The sequence below is a fragment of the Lepus europaeus genome, chromosome 6 (assembly GCF_033115175.1).
Source record: "Lepus europaeus isolate LE1 chromosome 6, mLepTim1.pri, whole genome shotgun sequence".
Lineage (NCBI taxonomy): Eukaryota > Metazoa > Chordata > Mammalia > Lagomorpha > Leporidae > Lepus > Lepus europaeus.
In genome coordinates, this window is record NC_084832.1 from 102128484 (window position 1) to 102136589 (window position 8106).

Sequence of the window (8106 nt, forward strand, 5' to 3'; positions counted from 1 at the left end):
ATGGAAGATCTCTCTCTGTCTTTCCCTCTTTCTCTGACACTAAGCCTTTTAAATAAATAAATAAATAACAAATAAAGATTCCATGGTAGACATGGAATGAATTCTCAGCTCCCAATTTCTGCCTGGTTGTTGGGGGCTTTTGGGGAGTGAACCAGTGGATGGGAGCTCTGTGTGTGTGTGTGTGTGTGTTGCAGAGACTCTTTGAAGCCGCCTAGTCCATGTGTCTCAACCCACGCCCCCTCTGCTCCATCTGCAGAAGGGAGCAATTCATAGGACTGAGCACGGCCTGGGAGTGGAGCTTTGCTCTGCACCTGCTCAGAAAGTCTGTGTTAGGGGTTGGTGCCGTGATGCCAGTGCCCCATGCGGGTGCCCGTTCAAGTCCTGGCTGCTCCATTTCCGCTTTAGTTTCCTGCTACTCGACTGGGAAAAGCAGTTGAAGATGACCCAAAGGCAAGACGCAGCTTCAGCCTGGCTCAGTGCTGGCTGTTGTGGCCATTGGGGAATGAGTCAGCGGATGGAAGACCCCTCTCTCTCTTTCTGCCTCTGCCTCTTTATAACTCCGTCTTTCAAATAGATAAATAAATCTTTTTAAAAGATATATATAAATATATAAATTTTTTACAAATGTTCAATCCTATTGCTTCTCAAACTGTGATGCGCATGGCAGTCGCCTGGTGTGCAGGGCCTGGTGTGCAGTCCTCCCTCGGAAGCCCATGCAGTGTGGTCTTCACACGTGGGCACCATCCAGGGCCTCTTTCCCATCACCCCCATTAACGAGCTGGGTCAGTGCACTCTCTTGCTTCCTCTCTCCTCGGGCAGCCGGGCTCTGATTTAAGGAAGCTCTGGTGGGGCCACTGAGCCCCACGTTCTTGACTCTCGTCCTCCCTCTGCTGATCTAGTGTGTGTGGCCTTATTCTCCATCACAGGGGTCAGGTCCAAGGTCCAAGGCCAGCTGAATAAAACAGAAGGCTGACCTGATTTTATTCATGTTGTGTGTGACGCCCTCCCCTACAATACAAGCTGCTGAGGGCAGGGGCCTTCGTTTTATCCCCTGGCACATTCCAGAAGCTAGAACCATGCCAGACACAATAGTGCTCAGTAGGTGTTTATGGGATGCATGAGGCCTGTTCAGGCTCTGGGCACTGGAGCCAGCCCTTGCAGGATTCCACAGTGGGGTCCAAACAGCGGTGAGTGCCTCGCTTCATCTCTTTGGTGCACGCACATCCTCACAGGCGGTCGAAGGCAGGATCTGGTGCCCCTTCCAGCTCCAGCCTGGCCATGGGACCACACAGAGTCCAGACCAGAGAGACTGCTCCTTGCCTAAGGCCAGCGGAGGACATAAAATCAGAGGAGGGAACAAAGCAGAGGGCCAACAAACAAAATCCGGACGCCCAAGAAGCCACAAGGGGAATGCGATCAGTTGCCAAGGCAGAGAGCAGAAGCAAATATCAAAGCCAGGGACTACAGCCAGGAATCCCAGACCCAGCGAGATGAAGCAAAAGAGCAAGTGGGCTGATTCTATCTGGGGAGGGGCCCGGCGTCCCCGGAACAGGCATTTGAGGCTTGCTTTCATGTGCCTCCAGGGCGGTCTGGGGTGGGTCAGGGGGATTAAAGAGGCCACAGGTGGGATGGGAAGGACGGTGTTTCCTGGGGCTCTTGGTTTTCTGTTGGGGAGGCAGCATGTGCTCTTAGAAGCCACAGGCAGGCTCCAGCGCCCAGCTTCCTGGCTATGACTTGCAGCAGGTTACTCACTTATGCTTGCTGTTAGAAGGCGCAAAGCCTTAATAAGCAGCTTAACATCAGAAGTCCGCTTCTCTCCAATCAAGGCAGAATGGTCGTTGGCACGCACCAGCCACAAAGGGTTTGCGTCAGAAGTGGTAGGGATTTCGAGAAATAGATTGGAAAGAAGTCAGCAAAGTAGCTGGAGGAAAAGCAGGCTGAGAGACCCGTGCCAGACTTCAGAAGTTCTCGGCCTGGCCTCCAGGGAAAGGAGCTGCGAAGAGAAGCAGATCCCTTTGATACCAAGAAAACAGAGCTCCACGGTCACAAGACACTCAGCAGACTTGTGACTGCGCCATCTGATGACGACCCGATTACTGCTAGCAGGGGACGGCTCGCGTGCCAGCTGGCAAACTCCTGCTCCCTCCGACATCGCAACTGTCTAATTCGGACTTCCCTTTATTCTCTACACTCTCCTGGAGCTCCCAGCACCCCCACAGAAATACAAGTGTGGTATGCAAAAGGTGAGGGTGCGTTGATTGCTGCAAAACATTTTCTCCTCGATGCCCGTACTCGCTGGGACGTCCTGGAGCCAGCTGCCAAGTCTCCTAGCAGCATCAGGCAGAGCCTGCACTTTCCCGCCCTGCTGTTCGGCCTGCATCCAGCTCATCTGCATCCATACTCTCCTCCTAAGTAATGGCACCAGATCCCAGGAATCTAAATACCAGTCTGGGTGCCAGTGAATCCCGACTCCAACTGGGACCTCTCCCTTTCCATCCAGAGCCCTAAGTGCAGCTGCTGTGTGACCTGTCCACTTGAGTGTGTGACAGATAGCTCAGCCTTCATGTTGATCTCCATCCACAAACTTGCTCCTTCCCAGGCCTTTCCCATCTATCTAAATTGACTGGAACCAAGTCTGAGCCAGGCCAAAGCCAGGAGCCAGATGCTCCAACTGGGTCTCCCGCATTTTTCTTTTTCTTTCTTTCTTTCTTTCTTTCTTTTTTTTTTTTTTTTTTTTTTTTTGACAGGCAGAGTTAGACAGTGAGAGAGAAACAGAGAGAAAGGTCTTCCTTCCATTGGTTCACCCCCCAAAAAATGGCTGCTACGGCCGGCATGCTGCGCCAATCTGAAGCCAGGAGCCAGGTGCTTCCTCCTGGTCTCCCACACAGGTGCAGGGCCCCAAGCACTTGGGCCATCCTCCACTGTCTTCCCGGGCCACAGCAGAGAGCTGGACTAGAAGAGGAGCAACCGCGACAGAATCCGGCGCCCCAACTGGCACTAGAACCTGGGGTACTGGCAGAGGATTAGCCTAGTGAGCCATGGCACCGGCCGAGAGCCCAGGTGCTAAAAGGGCCATCTTCTGCTGCTTTCCCAAGTGCATTAGCAGGAAGCTGGATCGGAAGTGGGACAGCCAGGACTGGAATGGGCGCTCTGATATGAGATGCTGGTGCTGTATGCAGTGCCTAACCCACTGTGCCACTGGTCCCTGCAGTTAAATTCCTCACTCCCACACCCCAAGATGAAATCCCACAGGACAAAGAAAACAGAAGACAGTCACAAAAACTCAGTTGAAGGGCCAAGGTTGTGGTGCAGCGGGTTAACCCAGCACCTACGACATGGGCACCCCGTAACAGAGCTGGTTCCAGTCTCGGTGGCTCTACTTCCAATTCAGCTCCCTGCTATTGCACCTGGGAAGGCAATGAAGATGACCCAGGCACTTAGGCCCCTGCATTCACATGGGAGACCCAGATAGAGTGCAGGGTCCTGGTTTCAGCCTGGTCCAGCCCTGGCCATTTTGGCCACTTGGGGAGTGAACTGGTGAACACAAACTCTGTGTGTTTGTGTGTGTGTGTGTGTCTCCCTCTCTCTCACTCTGCCTTTCAAATAAATACAATAACTCTAAAAACAAAAACAAACTTAGCTGAATCCTGACCCAGCAAAAGCCAAAAAGGTGACTCATCTCAGCAAAGTCAAGAACTGGTGTCACAAGGTGTCTGAGGAAAAGGAGGGAACCTCAGGGCTCACACGGGAAGGTTGCCCCAACTGAGTCAGGAAGAGCCAGGTTTCCGCATGCTCACCTTGCCTCCGTGCCCTGGGGCCACCCCCTCCCAGCCCAGGCCGGTGGAGGGGGGTCTCTCCAAGGGAGAGGGCACAGAGTGCCCGGTGGGGGGACACCAGGAGCAGCTAACAGGAGAGGGTTGGTGAAGGCCCACCTACTGAGCGTTGAGATGCCCACAGCACTTTTCTATTGCTTCGCAGAGTACTGGCTCCCCAAAAGCTCCCCCAAGCAAGGAATGGGGAGCCCTTTCCCTGGAATCCAGGGAGGGCACTCCCTACAGAAACCCACTCCCAAAACAAGCTCACCAGGGGGCCAGCGTGCAGCCCAGCTTCCAGCACCTTCCTCCCATTGCTTTTACTTATTTACGCTAAAGATTTGTTTTATTTACTTGGAAGGCAGAGTTACAGCAAAAGAAAAGAGGGAAGGAGGGAGGGAGGGAGGGGGAGAGAGAGAGCTCTTCCTTCCACTGGTTGCCTCCCAGTGGCAGGGGCTGGGGCTGGGCCAGGGTGAGGCCAGGAGCCTGGAACCCCATCCAGGTCTCCCACGTGGGTGGCAAGGGTCCAAGCACTTGGGCCATTACCTTTTGCCTTCCCAGGTGCATGAACAGCCAGTTGAATCAGAAGCGGAGCAGCCAAGACTTGAGCAAGTACCCATATGGGGATGCCAGCACTGCAGGCAGTAGCTTAACCTGCTACGCCACAATGCTGGCATCTTTTATTTACTTTCAAATATTGTATTTATTTATTTATTTGGAAGGCAGAGTTGCAGAGAGATCTTCCATCCACTGGTTCACTCCCTAGATGTCTGCAACGGCTGAGGCTCAGCCAAACTGAAGCCAGGAGCCTGTAACTCCCTCTGGGTCTCCCACATGGGCACAGGTCCCCAAGGACTTGGGCCATCTTCTGCTGCTTTCCCAGGCCCATTAGCAGAGAGCTGGAACTCGAACCAGTGCCCATATGGTGATGCCAACATTGCAGATGGCAGCTTAACCAACTGTGCCAACACTAGCCCTCACTATTTTTTTAATATTTATTTTGGGCCAGCTCTGTGGTGTAGTAAGCTAAGCCTCCACCTGCAATGCCGGCATCCCATACGGGTGCCGGTTCGTGTTCCGGCTGTTCCTCTTCTGACCCAGCTCTCTGCTTATGGCCTGGGAAAGCAGTAGAAGATGGTCCAAGTGCTTGGGCCCCTGCACCCATGTGGGAGATCAGAAGCTCCTAGCTCCTGTCTTTGGATCAGCTCAACTCTGGCCATTACGGCCATTTGAGGAGTGAACCAGCAGATGGAAGACCTTTCCGTCTCTCCCTCTCTCTGTCTGTAACTCTGCCTCTCAAATAAATATATATATATATTTATTTATTTATTTTGAAAGTCAGATATAGAGAGGGAGAGACAAAGAGAGATCTTCCATCTATCAGTTCACTACGCAGATCACCACAATGGGCGGTGCTGGGCCAGGATGAAGCAAGATCCTAGAGCCAGGAGCTTCTTTCAGATCTCCCAGGTGGGTGGCAGGGGCCCAGGTACATGGACCATCATCTGCTGCTTTTCTATGCCATTAGCAAGGAGCTGGATTGGAAGTGGGGTAGGAATCGACGCCCATATAGGATGCGGGTGTCACAGGCAGCGGCTTTACCAGCTATACCACAATGCCTGCCCCTATTTATTTTTTAGAAAGATTTATTTGAAAGGCAGAGTGACAGAGAGATTATCTCATCTGCTGGTTCACTCCCTAAATGCCTGCAACAAACCGGGCTGGGCCAGGCCAAAGTCAGGAGTCGGGAATTCCATCTGGGTCAGCCACGTAGGTGGCGGGGTCCAGGTATTGAGCCATCCTCTGCTATCTTCCCAAATGCATTAGCAGGGAGCTGGATCCAAAGCAGAGTAACCGGGACTCGAACCAGGCCCTCTGATATGGGGGGTGGGCGGCATTGGCCTGCAGCTCCCATTGGCTTTTAGGGCCCCCTCTTAAGGACTTTTATGCAAGATTTCAAACATTTTCATACAAAGATAAATTTACCTTTGAATTCTGTTTTCCATGGACTTTTTGAAGTCCCTCCCTATAAGCAGACAAGCAGGGATTACCAGGCACCCAAAGAAAGGCTGGAATGTGCACAACAAAAACCCAAAGGAACAGAGAAAAACAGCTGGGGCAGAGGTGGGAGAAGAACCAACCGCCTGCCCAGGGTCACTCCCATCCTCAGGTCAATGAAGATGCTACCTCCAGGCAATGACAGTATACACCTCCAGGAGCCCACTAGAATATTTTTTGAAATTTATTTATTTGAAAGGCAGAGAGAGAGACAGACAGACAGATACACACACACACACACAGAGAGAGAGAGAGAGAGAGAGAGAGAGAGAGAGACAGAGAGAGAGAGAGAGGGAAGAGAGAGAGAGAGAGAAATTTTCCATCTGCTGGTTCACTCCCCACATGGGTACAATGGCCAAGGTTGGGCCAGGCAGAAGGCAGGAGCTTGGAACTCCATTTGGTTCTCCCACATGGGTGGCAGGGGCCCAAGTACTGGGCCATCTTCTGCTGCCTTCCCAGGTGCACCAGCAGGGAGCAGGGTTAGAAGTGGAGCAGCCAGACTCTCTAACAAGCACTCCAGTGTGGGATGCCGGGGGCTGCACAACGCCAGCCCCTCAGATGTATGGAATCATTTCCCAGCTCAGCACCCCTGTGATTGCTCGGGAGGCCCCTGCCCCAGACCTTAACAGAGAGGTCTTTGATGACCATCCATCCCAGAAGGCCCCTGCTAGGGGCTGAGCAGGATTTATCCCCAACAAAGCTCACATTACAGTTTGGTCCCTGATGCAACCATATTGAGAGGTATTAGGGGCCTTTACAAAGTGTTTGGGGTCATGAGGGTTCTACCCCCATGAAGGGGTTCTCCCCCAGGACTAGGTCAGCTCTGCCAGGAGTTCAGCCCCCTCTTTTTTTCCAGCGGCACCTGCTCGCCACACTCACACATGCTCCCACCATTCGACACCAGCCACCATGTTGGGGTGTGACACGAGGCCCTTGCCCAATGCAGGTGCAGAATCTGAAGCCTTCCAACCTCCAGAACCATGAGCTACGAGCAGGTCCTTACCCAGTGGTTAGGCTGCCTGAGTCCCACATGGGTGGGTTTGAGTCCCAGCTCCGGCTCCAGCCTCCAGTTTCCTACTAATGCAGACGCTGGGTGGCAGCAGTGATGTCGAAAGTGATTGGGTTCCTGCCACCCACAGGGGAAACCTGGATCGAGTTCCAGCTTAGAGCTTTGGCCTGGCCCAGTCGCAGCCACTGTGGAAGTGTGGGGGAGTGAACCAGTGGATAGCAACACCCATGCGCTGTCTCTCAAATAAATAAAGAAAATTTTACAAGAGAACCATGAGCTAAATAAATGTCTTTTTTGTGTGTGTATAAAACACCCAGTCTCCAGCACGGTTACAGCAACAGAAAATGAAGCAGCAAACCTTTTCTGTAGAGGGACTTAAAATCAATATTTGAGGCTTTTCCGGGCCATCTGTGGTCTCTCTTGCAATTACTCAGCTCTGCCCTGGTAGCACAGAAGCAGCCACAGGAAATGTGTACACAAGCAACTGTGGCCGCTCCATTGATGGACACGGAACCCTGAACATTATATCATTTTCATGGGCCACAAATGTCATACTCCTTTTGATTTCTTTCCAATCATTTAAAAACACAGACACCATTCTTGCAGCCTAGCACAGTGGCACTGAGGGTTAGCTACAGTTTGGGATGTCTACATCCCGCAGCAAAGCCTGGTTCAGTACCAGCTACTGTGCATCCCATCCAGCTCCCTGCTAACGTGCCTGGGAAGGCAGCGGTGGATGGCCCAAGTGCTTGGGCCCCTGCTGCCCACGTGGGAGACCCGGATGGAGTACTTGGCTCCTGGCTTTCCTAACAGTTACAGCCATTTGGGAAGTGAACCAGCCCATGCAAGGTCTCTCTGTCACTCTGCTTTTCAACTCAATAAATCTTCAAAATTAAAAAAGGGGACCAGCACTGTGGCACAGCAGGTTAAGGCTCTGCCTGCAGTACCGGCATCCCACATGGGTGCCAGTTTGTGTCCTGGTTGCTCCTTTACCAATCCAGCTCTCTGCTAATGGCCTGGGAAAGCAGCAGAAGATACCCAACTGCTTGGACCCCTACACCCACATGTAAGACTTAGAACTTCCTGGCTTCAGCCTGGTCCAGTCCCAGCTATTGTGACCTTTTGGGAAGTGAACCAGCAGATGAAAGACTCTCTGTCTCTCTTCCCTCTCTGTTAACTCTGCCTTCCAAATAAATAAAAAATTAAAAAAAAAAAAAAGGCCGACGC